The sequence below is a fragment of the Camelus dromedarius genome, chromosome 16 (genome assembly GCF_036321535.1).
Source record: "Camelus dromedarius isolate mCamDro1 chromosome 16, mCamDro1.pat, whole genome shotgun sequence".
NCBI lineage: Eukaryota > Metazoa > Chordata > Mammalia > Artiodactyla > Camelidae > Camelus > Camelus dromedarius.
In genome coordinates, this window is record NC_087451.1 from 35261149 (window position 1) to 35285895 (window position 24747).

General features: G+C 39.2%; 1 long non-coding RNA gene across 1 annotated transcript; it reads right to left on the minus strand.

Annotated features, from left to right (window-relative positions):
- Positions 1-20969: 20969 nt before the first annotated feature.
- Positions 20970-23038, minus strand: LOC105085690 (uncharacterized). Its single transcript, XR_836848.3, has 3 exons — positions 22948-23038; positions 22639-22811; positions 20970-21540 (listed from the first exon to the last, which is right to left on the minus strand). It is a non-coding gene; the product is annotated as an uncharacterized LOC105085690 (long non-coding RNA).
- Between the last annotated feature and the right edge of the window lie 1709 nt (positions 23039-24747).

The following is a 24747-nucleotide window of genomic DNA, read 5'->3' on the forward strand; positions in this document are numbered from 1 at the left end:
TTAAAACACAAGATTTCCTGAACTGAAGAGTCTGTTGGAGAAGGAGTAACAAAGAGATCGAAGAGGTACAAACATGCAGATCTGTGATGTACCACGATGGAATTTTTCTAAAATGTTTTAAAATACATAAAACTAGAGATAATAAAACTCTGTAACCTTTACCCTCAACTTCATCTTTTACACGTAACTGCAGAATGAAAAGAAATCATACAGGGAAGAAAAAAAGGAAATAAGATTTTTTATATATATATATAATATATATATATATATATATATACACACACACACACATACACACACACATTTGTGTGTGTACATATATATACAATTGCTTGGTGGAAAACAGGGTATACTTTTTGATAAAAATGTCATAGATGAAATATTTAATGTTAATAGTATAAAAGTCTTTATGAAACAGAAAAAGTGTATCCTGACTGTGCATTGATAATATTTAGCAACATGCAAATGAACCTGCCATTATGTATCTGTTTCTACATCTTCTTCCTATTCATACCAATATTCCTGTTTTAAAGCCTTTTGTCGTCCTACATTGATGTGGAAACTTCTATTTTACTTTCTCCCTGGGAAGGCTTTGAGACTTGACTTCTGACCCAATCAGTACCCTCCCCTGCCCCCTTGTGGTTGCCAGAGTTAGAGACCAGGTTCACCGTACAGGTGAAGGCCATCAACACTGCAATTGTGGTGCTTTCCCGTAAATTTTCACTCCACACTATCTAGTGAGGGTTGCTATACGCTGACATCTGTTTCAGCAGGGAAACATACCCCACGCCCACAAGATGGCCTGATCAATTAGTGGGGAAAGGAGGAATTAGCAATAAGTAGCACTAAGCAATCCGTTTGCCATTAGAAAATAATGCAACTGTATCCACCTATTTTACACCATATATAAAAAGTAATCGCAAAAGGATTAAAGATATAAATGTAGACTTCCCCTTCTGGTAGCAATAGGCTAAGCAGTTGAGACCAAAGCTGTTGCTGAAAGCAGACGTAGGAAAAATAGACTTTCTATTAGTAATATGTTTTGTGCTAGAGTCACTGTATTGTGATAAAGGTTTCAGTTCACCAGAAGAAAAGTAACAACTCTAAGTGTACATGGACTAAATGACATGGCTTCACGAGACATTAGCCGAAATAAGAATGGCTAGAAGAGAAATGGATAAATTCGTAATTACGGTAGGAGGTTGTTGCATTTCTCTCTTGGTAATTGCTAGCTCATGAAGACAATAAGCAGAAGGAACAGTTTACAACTACGCATAACAATACGATGAATTTCACAAACATATTGAAAGAAGTGAAGACTCAAAAGAATCCATTCTGTATGATTTATTTATAGAAAGCTCAACAGCAAGCAGAACAAAAATACTCAGAATTGTGATTCTCTTTGCGGGGTGGGGACTGGCAGAAGGAGGAATGATTCTAGGGAACTGCTAAAGTTCTTGTTTTTTATTTGAGTGCTGGTCTCGTGTGTGTATTTAGTGCATGCAAATGCCCCGTGCTGTACACGTATGTGTATTTTTCTGAATATATATTTTAATATACACATTTAATGTATACACTATTAATCACATCAAAAATTGGAAGTGCTAAGGAGTAAATCTAAAAAATGGGGACAATATCTCTGAGGAAAAAATATAAAACATTATGGAGAAATTTTAAGAAAACCTAAATAAACAAATGAGGTGATAGATAATGTTCATGGGTTGAAATCTTAATATTATGAAGGCTTCAAGCCCTCAAACTGATCTCTATATTTAATGCAATCCCAATATAAGTTCTAATTTTTTTTGCCCTTTGATAGATCCTGACAAGTAGATTTTAGAATTCACATGAAAGTGTACCAGTGATAAATCGACAAGAATTCTAATAAGGGGCAAGTAGAAGAATTCTCTCTTCCTGAGATACTTCTATAGTAATTAATCAACTAGTAATTAATCAAAATAATCAATGTGAAATTTGCACAGAGGTAAATATATAGATAAATGAAGCAATATTCAATAGCTAACAATATACAGCTTAAAATGTGACAGAGGTAATATGGCACGATTAAGATAGAAAGTGCATATGGAAAATACCTTGTATTTTAACTTATTAATTATATTATTCTTATTTTTTTATTTTAACTTTAACCCAGAATTTCAGAAATTTTGCAATATTAGTATTTTCCCAAATAGCCTTCCCCCAGATTCTGTAAATGTTAATTTTTTTAACACACACACACACACAGAATAAAATACGTACAGAGGGAAATGTACAGTATGTCTCTATTCATATAAAGTTCAAAGACAGGTAAAACTGAACTCTATTGCTTAAAGATACATAGATAAGTGATAAAACAATGAAGAAAAAAGGGAAATGATTATTACCCAAGTCAGGATAGCAGTTTCCTGGGAGGCTGTGATGTTCAGTTACGAGAACCCAAGGTTCCTGAGGGGAAGACGATGTTCGTTTTCTTGATCTGAGTGTAGAAGACATTACATTTATTGAATTAGATGTGATTTACATTACTGCGTATACCTTTTATTCATTTTCCATGTATGATACATTTCACAATAAGATAAAAAAATTGGAATCAACAAGAGTAGAAATTTTAAAAAATACAACTTTTTATCAAATTTTTATCAATCACTTTGCAGCCTACTTATAAAAACTATTTTATTAAGGATATCTTTTTTCAGTGAATATCACACTTCAGATTTTAGAGAAACCCTTCTGGCCTCAAGTTTTTTAGAGATAATTGTTCACTGATAGTGGTAGAATGCCCATTTGCCATAATATTTATCAAAGTTAAATAAACAATTACTCATAGCTTGGCGGGACAGGTGTTAAAAAAAACTACATAAGACAGTTTTTGGCCTGGAGAAATTTACAGTCTTAACAGATGAACATAATATCAATGACTTCATGAAAAACTAATTAAAGGTAACACATAAAGAACACCTACTAAATCTTTGCCAGGCCACTCACCAACCCACCAATTCTGTACTCAAATACTCGGTCCCTGCTTTCTTGTCCCTGTAGGTGAACTGTTTATGCTCCTATCTAAAGGTTCTCCCTCCAACTGCTGCTACAACATGATGCTCCAGCAACCATTCCTCTTGCTTTTATGTCATCAGTTTTCTCTTTTAATTAGGTCATTCTGATCCTAATTCAAACATGCTATTTTTTTTTTGTTGTTGCATCTTGGAAAAGCAAATATCTGTTCTGCTCTATAGCAAAATTTCAGGAAAACATTCATTGTGTTCAATGCTTATTTTCCATATTACTTTAAACTCACGCCAGCCAGGCTTTTGTCCCCAGGCCTCCACTAAAACGTGTCTTGTTAAGATCCTCAAAGATTCAGTGTTGCTAATATCCATGGTCAATAGTTCATCCTCATCTTACTCGATCTGTAATCCTGCACTGGACACAGTCGGTCATCCCCTCATCCCGAAACACGTTCTTTGCTTGGTTGCCAAATATCGCTCCACATTAATTCATTTACTTCATTGGCTGCTCATTCTTGGTCTCCTTTGCTCCTTCTGTTTTATTCTTAACCTCTAAGCATTGACTATGCCCCCAGAAACTCTACCTGCACTCAACCTCCTGGGGACCTCAGCCAGTAGTATGGTTTTAAATGCCATACATATGCTGTGGATGCTCACATGTACATTTCCAGCCCGGGGTGTTCCAGTGAATCCCAGGCAACTACTCGACACCTCCGTTTAGATGTCTAATAGACTGAACTAGTGACATTTCTCCAGTAGCTTACCATTTTACCACCTCAGCCAAATCACAGGTACCTTCTTCCAGTATCTTCACATCACTCTTGAGTCCTCCCTTTGTTCCCCATTCCATGTCCAATCTGTCAGTATACCCTGTCTTGGCACGATCTACTCTCTCTCTATAATGTCTGTATAATATTTTCTTAACTTACTGCAGTGGTTTCCTAGTTGCTCTCCTGGCTTCTCCTTATTCTCCTCTCAAGCCTGATCCCAATACTGCAGCCTGTAGGATGTTTTTAAAACTTATAACAGACCTTGCTCCTCCTTCTGCTCAAAACCTTCCCATGGCTTTGCATTTCACTCCAAGTAAAAGACAGAATCTTAAACAGCCTACTAAGCATCCTGTAATCTAGTCTGTGACTTCATCTCCCACTTGCTCACTCAAATAGAGCCATACGGATATAGAACTTATTGCTACTCACAGGAGGGGCATGGTCCCACCTCAGGACCTTTGCACGGCTTCCTCCCTGGCCTGAAATACTCATCTCTCAGATTTCTGGGTGGTCGATTTCCACGCCTCCTTTGTTTAAATGAAATATCAACTTCTCAGTGAGGCACCTTATTTTAAAATTGCAAGTCCCCACTCCCAGCACTCCCAGTCTCCCATACCTTACTCTATTTTGTCCCCCAATGATTAGTATGACACACACTATCATTTACTTATTTAAATTTAGTTTGTTCTATACTGGAAACAATATACATCTGTTTTGTTTCCTGATGTTTCACTAACTCCAGAGTAGAATGTTCTACAAATAGCAGATGCCCCATATATATTGGTTCAATGAGTTAATTGTATTGCTTCATATAAACTATAAGTGTTTTAAGAGTTTGGGGAAGAGACAGACAAGTATTAGCCAGAGGAGTCAGAGGCTTGAACATACACAATCCCTGCTTGTGTTTCATGTGCCATATGTGGTTGAGATCAAGCAGAAAGAAAAACACCCACATTGGACGGAGGTATGGAAAATAGGGTTGAGAAGAGAGCCCTTCTCCTTTCAGAATAAAAGTCATGGTTTCTAGATGGTTCCTCATCCTCAGTTTGGGGTATAAACTAAGAGTCTTTTCTTCCCCTCTTTGGCGGAGGGAGTGGTCTGTGGTTCCAATCTCCCATCAAACTTTTCTTGAAGAATTGTCTTCCTTCCTAAGCTCCTTTCCCCCTGATAATTCAAAGGCTATGAAATGATTAGCTGTGGTTGAGATTTCTAGTTATCTCTTCATACCTGGGATTTTTGTTTCCTTCTACAATAACAGCATCTTACTATTTATCTAGGCATATGGGTCCCTGAAATAATAACTACAATTACATTCTCCCTTGGAACTACATGCAGTGATTAAGTCCCAACCAATGGGATACAAGAGAAATAGTGTCTACGATGTCTAGGAGACACGATGGTGTCTAAGAGGCATCATTTAGTGGGGGAGGAGGGGAGGAGTGCCCTCTGCTGCTTTTTCTAATCTTCATACTGTATGGAATGCAAAAATGACATCTGGGGCTCGAGAAAGATCCTGGGTCACACGCTAATAGTATGGTATGAAAAACGGCAGAACTGCACAACAGAAAAAGCTGGAGTCTTCAGTATTTCAGAAGCTGCCAAGCCAGCCCCAGGTTGTTCAACCTCTACTTTTATGTGAATAAGAAAGAAGCCTCTATTTTGTTTAATCCATTGACAATTGGGTTTTCTGACATTTGCTATCAAAGTTAGTCCTAAAACACTATCCCTAAAAGTTCCATTTTTCCTAAAGATGATGTCAGAGGTCTTGTAAAAATATAAAACAACCAGTAAGGCACAGCTACCAATCAAGCTGAATGAACACTGACCCTGGAGTGGGAGCAGAGTCTTAGGGACCCTCTGGTGTGCTAGTCACTAGCCCTTTAACTGATAGACCCTGGGGAGGCCGAGGTGACCCCATGGGAGTGGCCAGTCTGGCTAGAATGGGCATGAGGATTTCAGAACTTAGAGAAAGGACTCTCAGTCAGCAAGTAAGCAGTGTTTCCATATATAGCAACCTACGTGGTTATGAAACAGGATCATCTCAATGTCAAATTGCTTCTTCTTGTGACAAAAGTACTGTTAAGAGTGAAGTGGGTCCCCCCGACCCCTGTGATTCTTATCTACGTGATTCAGGTAGAAGTAATGACACTCCAGTATTCAGGAGGGAGGACGTGACTATAGACAAAATCAATTGAAAAATCCCATTGCTTAATCAGTCTCAGGTTGGTAAATATCATAAAACCTAGGCATTTATTAGCACTATTTTGAAAAAAGCAGGATCTGTGGCCACTGGAATCTGGTTGCATAGTGATACGAGCTTGGGCCTACTGGAGTCACAAGTAGCTTGAAAATGAACCAACACAGCATAAGACATGCTCTTAAATGCTGAGATCATGGGTGACAGTACCCTTCTGTGTCCTGAATTCAGCTATACTTGAAACAAGGAGCTATCTGTGGACTTTTCATTATTACAGACCAATAATCCCCTCCTTTCCTCTTCAACCAGCTTGGGTTGATTTTTTTGTTTCATCTGTAACTAGAAGATTCCTATTTGGCGCAGTGAACAAGAATCGCAACCTGAAGATGCATCAGAGAAGAGCTAGAAAGATATCTAGAAAGACGAAGAACAGAATGGGCACAGACACAGACACGTGGGCATTTTTTCTGGAAAAGGGAATTAATCTTGTATATAAATGTAGCAGTTCAAAAAGCAAATTGAGTCAGGAGAAATCAAAGATAGCAAGATAAATTAAAAGACCGCTGAAAAATTTTAGTCAAGAGTTGACGATGAAGCCATGAATTAACAAATGGAAAGAAACAGATAGCAGAGCCATTATGAAGTCCAAATGGATTAACAAGGGAACATGCTGAGTGATTTACGGGAGGTCATAGATTTTTTTTTTTTAACAGAGCTGGTGCTTAAACCTGGTGATTCCAGTTCCACCGGTCCTTGCTGTGACCATTCAACCACAACTTCCTCTGATGCAAAGGAACATCTTTCCAGGGACAAGCTATCGAAGTTGTGGGGCCCACTGAAAAGTAAAAATGTGGGCCTCTTATGCAAAAATTACTATGAATTTCAAGATGGCAACATCAGAACATTAAAGCAAGCATGTGACCCTTCTAAGTGCAGGGCCCTGTGGATGGAACAAGTTGCCCAGCCATGAAGTTGGCCTTGTCCAGAAATAAAATGGATATTTGTAGCTTTTCTTCAACCTTCTCATCCGTGCATAAAGCTATGGTTTGCAAAACGCCCTAAAGCTATTTCAATGGCATGCCTTTGTCTCTTTTGCTAGTTTCGTATGAGAGGGAGAGTGAGTATTTTTAAAAACTAAAACAAACATTTAAAAAATGTACTCCTGAGATAAGACACAAGTGTTTTTCATCTTACCCTACCTGCATCTTGCATCCGCCCACCCTACATGCAGTAACAAAAGCCTTCACATTCAACTCCTTAAACTGCCTAAACCCAAGTCTTCCATTTGGGTTACGCACTAGCATGCTTAAGATTTGATGTTTGGGTATTTTTAAAGGTGGTTTTAAAATAGATTTGAAATATATATTCTTCTTATCCATTTGAAAAAGACATAACTAGTTTAATTTTTATCTTTTAACATAAAGGGAATGCTTTTACTTAGCTAAACTTTTGAAGTAGTCTGGGAAGTTCTTTTTTTGAGAGATTGAAAAGATTGACATTTGTGTAAGGTTTTTATGTCTAGAATGAATAATGATCTTAGAAAACATTTTACCGAAATGTACAGAAGTCAGATCATTTTCTATTCAATTCCATATCTATGAAAAGAATTTAAGAATTATTTGACCTTTCTGAAAGGCTGGATTAAGTGTTTCATTGCCTACACTCATTTATGTGTTTATTCTGAGGGGTTATAGGTGGAAGGTCTGGAAAACCAGAACATCTAAGTTCAGATCCGTAGCTTAATTGCCACTTAACCTCAATTTTCCTGTCTCTGAAAAAAGGATAACAGTGGGACCAAGTTCACTGGGGCTTTGTGGTGGTTGTATGAGTGAATGCATGTAGGGAAGTTAACATGATGCATGGAACATTGTGAGCAGTCAATACATATGTCAGTACATGAAAAAAAATTATGATCCCTTTATCCATTCAATGAATACCGAGTCCAGACTATAACCCACGAACTTGGTAAGTTGTGGTAACACAGTGTAAACGACACAGACATGATTCTTACCAAGTGCAGCACACAGTAGATCTCAGAGGGAAGATGATTAAACAATGATAATACAGTGGGATAAATGCTTTGAAGGGAGAGGTACGCTGTGCTAGGACGTCCTTAGCAGGAACACTGAAACCAGATGGGAAGGTCGTATTGCCGAAGGGCAGCGTCTTGGAAAACCCTTTGGAGAAGAATATGCATCCACAGCAGAATTAATGAGTAGTAATTCACCTGAAAAAGGATAGAGATAGCACTATCAGAGCAAAGACTAGCAAGTGAGGTGAAGGGGAGCAGAGCGCATCCAAAGGCCTGGGGTGTGTGTTGACTCTTCTGGGCAGTGGTAACACAGTGAACTACGGTGGCAGGCAGGAGCCAGGCCATAAAGACATGCTAAGGGGTCTTATTTTTATCTTAAGGCGAATATGCAGATGTGTCTTAAACCAGGAGTGCGCCACCGGATCAATCTTTTGTAAACGCATATTATACCTCTGTGTAGAGAAGAGAGGGAAATGGAAAGGGAGAAATGAAAAATTTAATAGAATCATTGAAAATTCACTGAATAACTAGAGGATAAAAAACAAAGAGAAGAAAACGAGGAGGAAAGAGGAAAACGAAAAGTTGACCAGGGAGTTAGAGAACTAGGGGAGAAGAAAAGAGAAAAAGTATCACACGTGTGTAGAACAGCTTCGCACAGAATTGAAAAGCATGTGTTTCTAGATTAAAAGACATCACCTTGTGTCCTGTATTCTAACTAAAAGAACAAAAATCCACATCAAGATGCCTCATAATAAAATTTTAGGATGCCAAAAACAAAGAAAACATCTTAAAAAACGTTTCAGGAAAAAAGCACGCATAAGGCACATGAATGAAAAACTATGAATGGGATTAGTGGGAGCTAGAATACAGAAGAAATGTGCCTTCAAAATTCTGGGAAAATAATTCTAAAACTATAGTTTTGACCCGAGCCAAACCATCAGGAGATGTAATAGTAGAATCGCATTATTTTCAGACCTGCCAACTCTCAAAAAAATTACCTGCCATACGTCTTTTTTCAGGAAGTTCCTGGCGTCATTCTCTGAGGTAGTAATCCATAAAAGAGGGGTTTGTAGGCGTTAGAAATAGGAAAGCAGTGAAGACAACCCCTAGGATGTTAAGGAGGAGTCTTAGGAAGACAGTTGGTGCATCCAACCTAGACAATACCACGTGCAGGCGGAGGCAGCAGGAAGAAGATACAACAAAACAAAAAACAAAACACCCACAAACATATACACCCCACCCCAAATGAACAAACTATCTAATGTTAGAATAATATACTGAGAGAAGTTTTACTGTTCTTCTTTGGAAATCTTTGAAGCCTAGGAAGTTATGGCTCCATCAGACAGCATGCAAAGAAAAACAAGACAGAGGCAACTATTAACTGTCTTGAGAACACAGAAATGCACACAACAGAATGAAATGCAAGTACCGCAAAGTACTGGGTGGCTCAGCTATAGACAAAATACACCTAGTCATAAAAAGATGTGCCCTGAATGTTAATTTAACCAAAATTTAACCCAAAAATTGGGGGAGCAGAAGGGAGGGGGAAGAAGGGTCCACCCATGCCTGTGTCTGTAATGAGTACCTGAGTTATTTCTCCGTCAGCTATAGAGAAAAGCGAAAATATATGCAAGATTTTTTTTTTACTATTAAAAATAGATATATAAGCATTTTCCTTGGCAATATGAAGGTCAATACCATTAGAAACAGCTCGAGTGGCTTCATCTGTTGAATAGAAATTAAAGACGAGGACAAGTGGAACAAGAAACAGCTGTTATTCATTATAGAATCCTCTAGTACCATTCAGCTTTTTATTGTGAATTATAACATACACACAGAAAACTGCGTAAAACATAGTTGGACGGTTTAACAATATAATAAAGCAAACAGCTGGTTAACCACCACCTAGGTCAAAAAATGGAACATTGCCAGCCCCTAGAACGCGCCCTGCCCGTGTGCCCTCTCTAAACAAAAGTTACTCCCAACCCGACCCCTAAGGTAAGACTATCCTGACTTTTGTGATAATAGGTTTTGCATGTATTTATATTTTTATCACTTCTGCTACACCCCTCAACAATACAGTTTAGCTTTTCATGGTTTTGATTGAATTTTTGAGCACGTATATTCTCTAACTAAATGAAATTTAATTTTTAATGCAATATTTAGTCCGTGCAAGTATAAAAAGTGGCATACTACACCCTCCACTATAAAGAATTATTGAGTACACTGGCTTCCCCACATTGATATTTTCATAAGAAAAAGGTATTATTACTCATTTCTCCCAGACGCTTGTAAATATACCTTTACCTTGAAACTACATGGAATTCCTACACATCTGTACAAGGAGTACTTCTATTTCTATACAATTAAAGACCAGAAATATGTTTTTAATATCGTGCATTAAAAATTACATTAAAATTAAATTTTAACAATAATTTCAATGAACCACACATGACTAACAGGGAAAGAAGATTCTAAGACCTGAAGGAGGAATAAAGGCAAGGAAAAGTCACTTTTTAAAAAGAAATAAAATTGAATACTTAAGCCCATACCATAAATCTGTCATTTTAAAACAGTGGTTTCCATCCAGAGGAAGTATCAGAGTTGACTTTGGAGGTTTAAAACAATCCCAGTAAAAACCATCCTCTTACCAGAGAGGGTAAATTAGAATTTCAGGGATGGGGAGCTGGTAACAAGCATATATATTTTTTAACCAACAAACTATGAGCATCCATGACAACATCAACAAACTCTTCAGACCGTCTTGATCTTAATATATTCACTCCTCATCCTGATAGACTGTCCCAGAGGAGAAGTGTTTTATTCATAAAGAGAAGACACCCTCAACATCTCACTCAACCCAGGGGACCCCTGGTCTTCTTTTCTTGACTGTGTTAAGAATGGCCCCCATTTCAGACTTGTTGACATCTGCTGACTCCACTTCCAACTCTGGCCCTGCTACCTGCGCTGGGCGGCTGTGGTCCAGTATTATAAGGTGAACCACCTCATTGCCACCACTTCTCCACCCAGCCCAAAATTAATCTTTGGAACTTATTCTGGGCTGTGGAACGAAACATAACAGGACATAGTTCCTGCCATTAGCAGAGGCCAGAGATGCAGAGAGAGAGCCAATTTGGCTACGTCAAGGGTGAGTCCTCCTCTGTTGCTAGGGAGGGGCTCGTGGTCAGAACAGAAGCTGGGAGCCGTGACTCATGGAGCCTTTTCCTGACTCCCCTCTGACTCACTTTATGACCTTGGACAAGTCCCTCTACCACTCTGGGCCCCACTGCCCCCCATCTAGTCCTTCTGGTCTCCCTGAGATTTTAGACATTTGCACTTTTAAAGTATTTAAACCCTTCAGGAGAGCCATGTCAGCAGAAATATCGGTTCTCCAGAATTCAGGGGAATTATCTGAGTTAGTCTTTGCAAATGGGGGTACCAAGTCACTATCAACCTGTGTGCGTTTGTTAGTTTTTCTTTCCTTTTTCCACCTCAAGTTTTATCTACTTTACTTTCATCTGTCAGTGCTGCTCATGGCTGCTTGGCCTCTTTTGCTTAAGGCAGCTTGTTGATCAAGTTGTACCTGAAATCTGCTCAGGTACCTTCTCATTGTCTGTCAAATAACAAACAAGCTGGGATTCGAGCCCTTCCGTGATCAGATCCCAGCCCACCTTCCCTGTTCTATGTCCTCCATTCCTTTACACATATTTTGTGATACAGATGAACTGACCGCCTCGCTGTTTTTCAAATAAGTATTCCCTCCTGAGGGCAAAGGCCTTGCTTTATTTGATTTCATAGTCTGGAATCAAACACAATGCCTCCTCTATTGTCATTGCTTCATAGATGTTGGGTGCAAGAGTAAATAAATGAATGAGTGAGTAAGGGGAGGGGCTCCCTTTCCTTCTCACAAAATGTCTTTGAAATGTAAACACTACCCATGTTTTATGGCCCATCTCAAATAACATCCTCTACACAGCCTTCCTGGACTCTCCCTGTGGAAAATGGCTTTCCCTCCTTTGTACCATTCTATCTGCTCTAACGGCATAATTCCATGTATATATCATAGCCCCCCTATCGAAGTCCCTGGAAGGGGAAGGATAAAGTGTCTTTCAACTTTGTGCATTTCACTCAGTAGCATTTTAATAATTACTCTTTGAATTGGGTGTGCGCGTGGACACACATGCCTTGGAAGTAGTATAGCCACCCCAGTATTTTACAATTATTCTTTATCTCTCAGTATCTCCTGTAATTTGAGAGCTCTGTAATTTAGCCAACATCTTCCTCTTCTGTGAAATAGGGAAGTAGGGCCAAAGGATCCATTTGCAACTGGAGATTCTGTGATCTGGGCACTGGATTTCTTTAGGTAAAGAGTACTGGAATGAAGACATTTAATTAAAATGTAGTACTAAAAAGGGAATGAGCTTTTGGCATCTTATATTGTCTGGTATTTTTGTTTTCTTGTTAAGTCATTAAGAAAATTATATTCTTCATAGGTTTTCATTTTTGACAATTTCTGTTGCTAATTTTCAGGGCTCAAATCTCCCCCAGACTAAATAATAAAAATTGCAGACCCCCCCACAAAGACCTTACAGTTTCACCAGCTTCCTTCTTTCTGATGACAGGCCCAAGATCTTATTTGTTTTCTTCCCTCCTCCTCACCTACCTTTTTAAAAATAATTTGGGGAATTAAAAATTAGTCTTTTGGTTTCAACAGTAATCCTAAGGGTGTCTAAGGCATGTAGTCCAAATGTTCCTCATATTAGGTACATATCCATTAAGGAAAGCATTGTCAGATGGCGTTGGGGAGCATATCCCAACGCCAGCTGAAAAACTGGGCAATAAATGAGAAAAGCAACAGTGTGAGTTTTGACATTCTTGGAAAGCTCGCCATATCTCAGGTCAGATTTGCATCCTTTGTAACTCCACAAGGGGATTCCCAGAAGGTGTATATTTTCTTTCTTTGACAAATGTCTCAAATTAAAGAGTAACAAAGGAAAATGGTCGAGGCACCAAGGGTGTGATATTTTAAGAGATTTAACTCAGTCTTTGGCTGTTTTGAGCTGAATCAGTCACAGTTCTCTACAGGGAGAAAATTCGTCGATCAATTTGTATCACATCAGGGCTCCAAGAGCGTTGCTAGCAGGGTCATCTATTTATTTGAGGTTTCGCGATGAAATAGATGGATTTTCTCCCCACCCTTACCCATTTTTTTTTTTAAAAAGTTCCAGCTATCTTTTATTGTTCCCCATGGTAGGTGATCCTCTTAAGGGAAGCTCAGTAGAGAAGGTCGAGGCTGTCGTGTTGATGTATGCTCACATTAATCTCGTCCAGGGAAGATAAAGAGCCTCGGAGGCAATTCATACAGCACACTGAAGACAATCAAATGGCAGGCTCGCTAACCCTCAAGCCTAGAGCATTGGCAAAGATATCTTTTTTCCCCCCCAAAGTAATGAGCATTGATATTTTTTGCTCACTGCTATAAACATCTCCTTATTTGAATTGAAGGCACTACATCTGTAACACTGAAGCTCTTAAGAAGCACATTCTGCAAAGGGTTCTTTTGTCTACATCAGCGAGAATGGTGACACCTTTCATTGAAGCTGTGTTCATTCTGGGCTCATGTCTCCTTTTCTGAGAGAGCTGAAAGGACGTTGAAGCTGAATGCAAAGATGTTTTCTGAATGTAAATTCCAACGGTTTTAGAAAGATGCCAAGTGGAATAGTGTAGATATTTCAAATATGACACGTGATAAATACTGAGCTGATATCAGGGTTTACACATGAAGTATTTAAATCCTAGGAGGTTCTTTGCATCAAGATTTTTCTTTTTTTTTTTTTTACTTCCAAGAGACTTTACTCATTTGCCTTCATTTACTCAGCATGTATAATGAGGGAGGCCCACTACCTTCTTGATAGGCTTTTGATTCAGTATTTGTTTCTCATCCCTGATTCCACATTGACCTAGTTAAGATAATCTAATTAAAATGAGACAGATACTGACCTTTTCTTTTAAATACTTCTTAGTGTAATAAACACCACCATCTCAGCTTCCTGCCTCCCACACTCCTTTCTCCCCTCCCGCCTCCGAAAGTACCAACAGGGATGTGCATCAGCCAATATACAAAAAATAATGGTGGCAGACTTCCAGAACATTGTATGGCAGCCACAGATCAAAGAATTTACTATCGTGAATTCCAATAATCCTTACACTCTTACGATCTCACTCTGCTGTGAACAGTCGATAAAAATGACAGAGGTCAAAATAATTTGGTACAGATAATGGGACGTGAACCTACCGAGCAGCTTGGCCAAAGTCAAAGAGATAATTAGTCGGAGAGCTGGAATTCGAATCCAGACCCTTGGTCTACACCTTCCAGGCTCCTAACACTCCATTCTGTTTCCTTCCTGGTGATAACAGAGTTCAGATACTCTTTACCTTTTCTAGGTATATTAGAGATAATCACCACTGCATTTGTGTAAGAAATTGACTGATTATTTTAGGAATAACAGAATATTGGCCTGTGTAGGCTAGACCCAAAGGTATTTTCAAATTGAGTCTTGATAGCACATTTCAGTACTTGATTGAAAGATGTTATATCAATTAAAAAATGCCTAATCATGGGGAAACTACAAGCTAGAAAAAGAAAAGTTCAATGTTAGTAACAAAATATGAAATAGTACACATAGATAGTATATAATGATAATATTCTCTAATATTTGCTTTAATAATTGCACATGTCTTATTATTATTATAGTTTTCCACAAATCTATCATTTCAATGATACATTCTTTAATAACTGCAAGTCAAATTATTATTGTTTCCTCAAAAAAAGTTATATCTATAACATATGCTTTCTAAGAATTTCGACCAAGCTGCTTTCAGCAAAAGAGAAATTAAAAAAAAAAAAAAAACAGTAGTTTGGACCAAATCCTATGATATCTTCTACGTAGTGAAAGCTTCAAATAGTCTACTATTTTAAATGATAATAAATCAACTCAGATTGAGACGAATATTTATTATATTTGGAGTTAACAATAATAAAACCAAAAGTTGCCTTCTGCAATATTCAGAGTGGAATTTAATGGAAATAAAGTGACCCTGTGAAGTTTGATTTTCTGCTTAATACATTGTCATATTTTTGGAACCAAGGTCTCCCTGAGATTACATTACTTGAAAAGTTGAAATAACTGCATTCAAGTGTAAATCAGACTGTTTTTCCTGGAGCCAGTATCACCACCGTGGCCTAGCTTTACCTCTGTCGCCTTTTTCAAAATGCACTTAGGAACAGTCTGCTTAAATTAAAGAAAGAAGGGAGGAATTTCGTCTTTCTGCCTAAATCCGAAAGCAAACTCACTTGCAATAAGAAAGAAGGGACTTCTGCACGTTGGAAATTTCCTTCAAAACAGGGGAAATCGTTTTTACATCCACTGCATTCTTCATTTTTCTAGAGTAATAAGAAAAGAAAGAATAATGAAAACCAGTAGAATTTTTACCCAATGAACAGCTCTCTATATTCACAATATACCTTAAACATTAAGAAAAAAAATATTTATTTTCCCGTTGCAGTTTTTCATGGGAGCCTTTTAAAAACCAAACATGTGGCTCCCCCACCGCTGAGGGAAAGCCTTAACTCCCTCTGGTGTTCAACAGCTTCCACGTAACAGAGGACACTTAGATTTTCTAATTTACTGAGACACTGCTCTGCAAAATTGGACCAAAAGACAAACCTCAAACCGTAGTAGCTGCTCAACTCCTGAAACCACATACCTGGGCTATATTTGGAAATGTCTGTGTAGACAAAACAACGTGCACTGGTGGGGGGACCGGGTGGGGGAGGCGCGCAGCGGGCATTATCTGGTTTCACTGTCCCCAGCGATCACGGTAACTGAATAATTGCCCATCCCTTCCTTCACAGCGTAGAGCTCCAGGCCAGTGTATTTACTTTCAAAGTGGAATGAAGCATCGAGGATAAGTCAGCTCCCCTCTGCCTTTTTCCCTCTCCCATCTCCGCTCCAGCATTTTTGTTAACTTCCCAAATTGAGGTGACCTTAATGAGAGATGTGCCTAGACCTTAAATTGACTCTTGCTACCTCATTGGTGATGTAATTATCAGCGGCCTGCACCCTTGAAGCAGAGCATTATAAAGAGCATGCAGCCAGGTGTGTGTGTGTGTGTGTATGTGTGTGTGTGAATGAGTGTGTACATGTGTGAGCGTGCCTGGTGGGGCAGTGGTGGAGTCCAGCATCTTGGAACAGGTAAGTAAGAGCTTAAATGATAATAGCATTGGTTTGGTGTGCAACAAATTATTAGACTGTATTTCATGTCAGATAAATGTCATAGATTATAGATTTCATTTAAAACTATGTCTGGGCCTTAGGACTCAAATATTTCTCAAAGGAGTGCCTTTCTTCTCATGCCACTTCCAAAGTTCTAGAACAGGTCCCAGCATCAGTCGCTTTGAGTAGTGCCGCCGTCTCTAACTTGTTTTCCAGCTTCCTCCATCCAAGCCATCTTCCACGTCGCTGTTAGAGTGTTCTCCTCAAACGAAACTCCGGCCGTACTTTGCTCCTGCTTGAAAACCCTCCAAGGGCAGCCTATTACCATGAAAGAAAAGACCCAAGATGCTCTGGGACCAGCCTCTTCTCGCTTTGCCATCCTTACCCGGCTTCTCCCCAGCCGGCATTTCTCTTTGAGTAATTGCAGAGCACTTGTAGATTGCCCAGATATGTGTGCTCTTCTGCTCCACCCTTCACGCCATGCCACGCATGCCTTCTGCTTCCGATTCTCTGTAATATAGCAAACCTATCTACCTCCCGTTTCTTAACGTCTCCATTAAAGTTGTGATTGTCCACCAGCATCTTCAGAGAGTATTTTCTGACCTTGGAGCTTACTGTCACTCATCTGCGCTTCCACCAGACGCTGTCTGTAATTTATCAAACTTAGCATCACACACACACACGCATATACATACATAATAAATACACGTACACATATATGTGTATTATATATATTATACACATATATAAAATCTCACCATCATCTAGCAAGCTTTTTTAAAGGGGAGACATTTCCCAGGACCAAGCAACTGGGGCATCAAAGGCATTGCATAAATGTCTGTAAAGAAGTTTCTGTACCACGGAGAGCCCCACTAACCTTTTTACACTTGCAGAGATTCATCTTCAGTTTAAGGAACACTTCGTGTCAGATATCCCTGCAGGGACCACTGAAAGTTTACTTTTGCTCTCAGCTAAAAACAGTATGTTTGAGGGAAAAACAATAACATCACTTCCACCCTTGAAATTTTCATCTGGCTACGTTTTATCGTTTCCAGACTGTTTCTGAATGACTGAAACAGTCACTAAATCAGGCTACGTTTGTATGTAACAATTCTGGTGATTTCCACAGATTCTGCAGTTGCAAAGGACTCTGTATGTTGGGTGCAAAGCAGAAGACAAGCTAACATTCACAGCAGGAAGAACAATTATCAAATTCATGAGTCAGTTCAACTGCAGTTGAAATACATGTCTCTTAAGACTGTCCCTTCCAGAAAGAAATTGTTATGATTCTGATTCTAATTGACTCTTGAAGGATGATCATTTATTATTTTAAGTAAGGCCTTGTGCCTTGAAGGTAGTTCAGGACAGGAAAGTGCTGACTTAGCACAGTTCCCTGCTGTGAAAGGCAAAATACGCGGAATCCAAACGGCAGGTCACCATTTTACCCTAAGCGCAGTAACTTGGATGTAAGCAAACATATAAAATTAACCCTGGCAGCATAATAATAAATAAGACCTTGTTAGTGAAATTGACTTATTTTCTCCAGCTGCTGACTTGAACCTCAATATAGTCTGTAATCGTAACACATGTGTGCATCTTATCTGGGATTAGAGTGGTCTGGTTTAGTCAATAAGTATGTACAGAATGTCTGCTTGACGTCAGACGCTCTGCTAAGTGTTCAAGATGCGGACGTGAAGGATGGAGGCTAGGCATGTGGAGGATTTCACATAGTTGTGGAAAAGGCAAATGACTGATTCGATAATTAAATGCAGTGTTACACGTGACAACGATGCAAAAAGTAGTACGAGAAAGCAGAAAAGGGAAACTGGATTCAGCATGGGAGTCCGAGGAAGGCATTCAGGAGAAGATGCTTCTGCATTTGAATCCAGTGAACTTGGAAACATGAAACCGGCAGAGAATGTAGTAGGCACCAGAGGCTGAGAGGCCCCTTAGAGTATGCTACATTCAAGAAACGTCAGTTAATTCAGCATGGCTAGAATATTGAATGTTTTATAGGCTAAGAGGAAGAGACGAGGTCATGGTGGTACACAGATATCAAATGATGGCCATACAGACGTGTGTTTCTGCCTACGGGTTTCAGCTCTACCAAGTCTCAGGAACAACAGAAAGATTGCAAGGGAGAAAAATAACAAAATCAAATTTACACCTTATAACAGTAGTACGGAGGGACACCTTCATCAGATTTAAATTAGAGACAGGAGACCACTGGATTATTCTGGGAAAGAAATAATGAAGACCTGAAATAAGACACTGGTGCAGAGAAGGAACTAGATACAAGAGCCATTTAGAAGCAGAAGCCACATCTTAGGGCCTGATGGTACGTGAAATGGTGATAATGAAGAGGAAATTGTCTCGGATTTCTGGCTTAAGAGGTCTGTTGGATAGTAAGGCCATTTCCTCAAGATCAGGAATTAAAGAATTGGATTTGAAGAGGCAAGGGAATCACAAGGGTTGAATTTTAGACATTTTGAATTTGGGTTCCTATGGGGGCTTTCAGTCAGCCGTGTTAGCAGAGAGGATAAAGCTTGGGACCAGAGCCAGGGCATCTAAGCGCTAGCTGAAGTCATACGTTTATTAATTGTGTCTTAACAGATGGTTAAACCAAGATTCAGTATCTACAGCCAATTCCCATTCTAATTTCATTTCTGGACTGATTTGTTTTATTTTGAAGATTTTCTCATGAACATACTACAATTCAGAGAGTACATTACATTTATTATAATAAAAATACATACATGTGTACATATATATTAAATGTATCATAATACATTGTATTTAAATATCACATTGTTTTTTGGGTTTTTTGGGGGGGAGTTGGGGGAATTGAGACAGACTGGAGACAAAATAGGGACTCTGACTTTATAAAGATTGTATGTAAATCATTTTATAAATTGAAATATATTTCACCTTAAAAGGGACCTGGTTGTATTAAAAGTACATTACTGGAATATCTTTTTAAGTAGGTTGTTCTGTTTATCTGTGATTTATCTTTCAAAATGTATGTATTGCTCAGAGTGGGTTGTAACTTCATGACAAACTAAAGGTTAACTGTGACCATTTATTCAATTATTTTTCAAGTGAAGGCAATTGATGTAGACGACTTAATTGTTACTCACATAGGAAACAAGGATAATATGACAACAAGGAACATTGTTAATACTGGATGTGCAGCAGGGTATAAAAACCAGGATGCAAGATTTTGGCCTCTGTCATCTTGGCTCCTTTTGAGCTCCTGACGCAGAATTTATCAGAATCTGAAAATTGAACTCAAATCCCAAACCTTCTCTGTATTCTCCACAACTTCCCCAAAGAGTGAACTAATATACTAAGACTCCTTCTGGTGCCTCCTTTTCCAGCTCGACCAAACAAATGTTTTACCTTTCGTATCACATTGACTTCTTCTCCTCCAAAAATTAGCCTGAAAGTTCGCATAAGCTCTGTAGACCTCTCACATCCCAGAAACACCTCTTGTAGCAGAGCTGGTTTCGGCAAAGCTGCCAAACCAGGGAGACGGGGACACGAGTCAGTGGCTTTAGTGCCTCCTGCACCCTGCTTTCTCCATGCAAACCAGGGGAAGTACAGCCTTGAAGAGGCAGAGTAAAGAGATCCAGAATATCCAGGGGAGGGATGGGGTTAATAGACCATGGAGATGCACTCAAACTTCCAGGAACTAAAGGGATACACCAGTGCTTTCCAACATGAAAACGCTGAGAATTAATGGATAAGAAAATCGGAAATGTACCAAAGGAAATCTATTCTTTCTGTATTCCACTATTGACGTAAGAATTATGAAACCTGGCTTCAAGATACGCCTCTAAATATTAATGGGACACTGGGTACTCAGCTTCCTTGTGTCTCTTTTTCTCTATCAATAAAAGGAAGAAATTGTATGAATTGACCTCTGTTCATCTTCAGTCACTATCATTTAATTACAGGCATCTTTAAATATAAGTTCAAGCATGTTTTTAAACGTCAGTGAAAAATGTGTCTACTAATAAGTATAAAAGTTACACACTAAACATTTTTTGAATAGTTATCTGTGATTTTTCTTTTGTAATCCTTCTAGCTTAAGCAGGGGTGAAGAAACCCATTTTGTCTATTGATGATCAATGAGACAGCCAAAGACAATAAAAAACAATAATTTAGATAGCGCTTCTGATTTTTAAGTTAAACATAAAAAAGGTAAGACTTGATTCAATAAATAGAGAAGTTTTTCTTACTGTTTGTTCAGTATTCTTTTCATTTTATTATTTCCATTACTTTAGTAATATGCGTTGTGTTAGAATTTTTGTTGAAAACAACCCAGTTCCAAGTCATACAGTTCTTTAGTTATTAAATCAATAGATTGGAATGTTGATCTCAGGCTAATACGGTAAGTAAGCTACCTTACGTAAAAACTTCTCCAATTCTTCTTAATAAATTAATTATTGATGATTAATTAATTACTTTTTGACTATCCTAAGAGCTGGATACAAACCTCTCCAAACAGAATATATTACTTTATATTGCAACTATTTAATGTCTGTCTTTTCCATCAGTCCTCTATGATCCTTGAAGATAAATGCCAGCCACATACCTAAACATATAAATATCTTAAAACATAAATATATGCATATCTTAAACTTTCCTCCTTTGGGATTTTCTGTAATACATGGTCATTGTCATCACCATCATATTTATTAATATAACCTGCTTGATGTTACAATAATTTTAGGTAATGCTGTTAAGCTTTTACTATTTTCTAGAAACTATCTGTAGTGTCATTCTGATCCAGCTCCCTTCTGTTCTCCTCTGTGTCCTGCTCTGTGCCCTGGGACTTGGACCTTTGCAGAAGGTACCAGCATTCCCTTTGTGGATTGGAATCTGTTGCGTTCAGCCAATGGCAGGCATCCAAAAGGGACTCGGGGTGGAACGGAAGATCAGGAACTGCGTTTTCTCTTTCCGTCCTGCGTAGACGTCCAGTCTCTGGCAGGGACCACGTGCCTTCATGACTGGTGACCCCACTAGGGTGTCCCCTTTTCCATGGTCCCAGTAGTTCCGGCCTTACTTACCTACCTCTGATAAACACTGTTTCCTCTTTGTGGCCCTTGGGATGGTGACGGCTTCCCACAGGTGCTAAGCCCCTTCACGCTTCGCTGTCTCCTTACATGTCCTTACCCCGCCTTTATTTCCATAAGTAGCTCTCGCTTTAACGTATCTCTGTCTGAACCCTCTGTGAATTCTGTTTCCTGGCAGGATCCTGATGGAGTAAAACATGACAATAAATAAACATAGTATAAAAGTGTGTAATAATAAAAATAATATTAAATAGAAGATATAAGCTTAGGCAATCTATGTATATATGTATTTATTTAGCCCCACAAAGAATATGCTTTTAGGCCCAGCATTTTAGGGTTAGAAAAATTGTTATATATAAATGTTAAATAATTTTCCAAAAGTCACAAAGAGCTGTATTTGGCAAAGTCAGCAGCGGATATTATAACCTAGATTTTTTTCCCCCTCCCTTCAGGGACTCTCAGAACCACCTAGTTCCCTGTGAGAAAAGCCTCTGGTCACCACTGAGTACTGATAATTTTTGACTGTTCCATAACCTGGGTTCTATTCCAGTCCCACTATCATATTAATATGATATTATATGAATGTTATAATATCATTCATACTGTGTATCATAATACACCATATACATTCATGTGGTAATATCAATGTTATGGTTTCCTAAGAACTCTCTGGTCTTTCTGGACTTAGCGAAAGGGACTGTCACTAACTAGTTGTTAGGTTGCCTACTCTCAAACTAGTCATGGTTAAACAAATAATAGTAAAATTGGTAAACTTAAGCTTCGCCTCTAACCCCGCCCAGTGGGACTGGCTGGAGAGATGGCTTTTTTTTTTTTTTTTTTTTTTTCTTTTTTCCAGCTGCTCCTCTTTGCTTGGTGCACGGGGGCTTGGCATTTATTTTCCCTCTCGGTGGGGACGCTCCGAGCTGTGGGTGGCCGCCCTGGAAGCCGCCTGTTTCAGATGAAGCTGGGGAGGAAGCGTGGTGCTTTCGCGATGAAAAAGCGAACACCTGCTCTTCTCCGTAGGGAATGAAAATGCAGTGCGAACGGACCCAGGGCGAGTTCCTTTGTCCCCTGCACCTCTCCGGCTCACCAAGCCGATTTTTTCCCCCCAACTAATGGTCCCAAAGCAGATGGGGAGACAGATTCTCTGTCTTAAATCACAGGCTCTTCCTGCCAGATGGAGACACTGCAACATGGCGTCATCAATTATCGGTCAGTGAAACTGCTCCTTAAGTGGTCGGGATTTCCCAGGGAAATAAGGAACAGTTTCATTCAGTTACCTGTTTTTCCATCTCAACTCCTTCTCTAAGAAAGAGAAATTGTTCCTCTTCTGCCCAGATTTAATTCTTCTTGCCGTGCGTGGTGACGTTCCTCATCTCAGACGTCTCTCTGGCATTTCCTCTTAGTCTTGGAACAACAGCCCCCACTCACCTCCCCAGACCATTTCCTTCATCTAAACATAAAAACAATAGAAATATCCCACGAAAATCCTTTTTAAAAATGAGAGAAATTGTGTTCACAACTACCCGCCCCTGACTACCGTATTTCTCGCTCATCTTCCGCAGCAAAACTTTCTAAATGATGCTTACTCACGCTCTGCGTTGATTCTTCTGCGAGTCTGCTCCCCCTGCACCCAGCCATCCAGCCTGGTTGTGGAACCTCCACGGAGTGGCTCTCCCCCAGTTCCAGAGTGTGCTTTTTGTCAAAAAAAAAAAAAAAAAAATCGAACAGACATTTTTCAGTTCTATTATACTGTGACTTACCTACATGAGTTGACACTCTGGACTCCTCCCTTCTTAAGAACGTCATCAACATGGATGCTCCTGGAGAATGTCATTCTAAGTGAAGTAAGCCAGAAAGACAAAGAAGATTACCACATGAGATCGCTCATGTGTGGAATCTAAAAAAACAGAATAAAAAACAAACAAACAAAAACAAAGCGTAAATACAGGACAGAAATAGACTCCTAGAGAATACAGACTTGTGGTTGCCAGGGGGGCGGAGGGTGGGAAGGGATAGACTGGGATTTCAAAATTGTAGCATAGATAAACAAGATTATACTGTATAGCACAGGGAAATATACACAAAATGTTGTGGTAGCTCACAGAGAAAAAAATGTGACAATGAGTGTGTATATGTCCATGTATGACTGAAAAATTGTGCTGAACACTGGAATTTGACACAACATTGTAAAATGATTATAAATCAATAAAAAAATCATCATTCCTTGAATTATCTGATGCTCGCTTACGGTCATTTCAAAACGTGTCTGATTATTCTTAATCTTTTCCGTGAACAACTCTTCCCCACTCATCTGTTAAATGATAACCACTCTTCTCTGTTCTCTTGAGAGCAGCTGAGTACCCTGCCTTACAGAGTTCTGTGTTCAACAACCTTCTTCACATTTAATGGACACGACAAATTAACACATTCAAAGCGCATCTCTGCATGTTTCACATACCAAACAGGCACTGCTTCTTCAATCTAACATTCTCAATATACTATCCTGTTTTCAGCTGCACAAACTAGAAATCCAAGGGTCACCTTAAATCTTCCATTTACCCATCCCCTTATCCAAATTACCCCTAGGCTGATCATGTCTATGAAGTCTACCTGTCGCTGTACACTGTGCCTCAAGTGTTTCTGCTTCAGTTCAGGTTAAGCATCTCGAATCAGTCAACAGACTTGACCTTCTGCCTGGCTTTGCACTTATGTCCCTCTCCTCTACCTTCCATCGCTGTAGCTGATTTCCAAATTAACAGGTGCCTTTGACCTAAATGCACAACACCTTGGAATAAAATCCATCAGAGTCCTCAGTCTTCTGCTCCGGCTCACAGCAGCCCTGCCCACTACGTGCCCTAAAGATCTCACATGTCTGACCACCTGCAGATGCGTGCTCTCCCATCATCTGGTCTTTGCACCTTGTAATCTACTGTCAGGAATGCCCTTTCTCTGCCTTACTCCCCTCATCATCCTGCTCAGAGCCTAACTGTTCCTTAAGGTAAGGATTTAAAGGCTACTGGAAGCTTTCCCTGAGCATCACTGACTGGTTTATCCTCCTTTCTGTGCGGTCCTAGAACCCCTTACACCTCTCCTCTCACAGCACGTACACATCCCAGAGTAATTTTCAGTCTTGTCTCGTTGCCCTACCTCACTGTTCACTCATTTAGCTCTGTGTCGATCAAATATTTTATCTGTAGTCCCAAGGTCAGACAGTGACTCATAGTAGTTTCCAAATGTTGGTGGATGAAATAAACTGTTAAGTGAATTATGTTATGGCTGGTTTGTGTAGTCATATAGGAATAAGGTCTGGGAGGAATTTACAACCCAAGCTAAAAAGCACTTTTATCACTCACACTGGTAACTTCTATGAACCCTTCCCAGAGGCA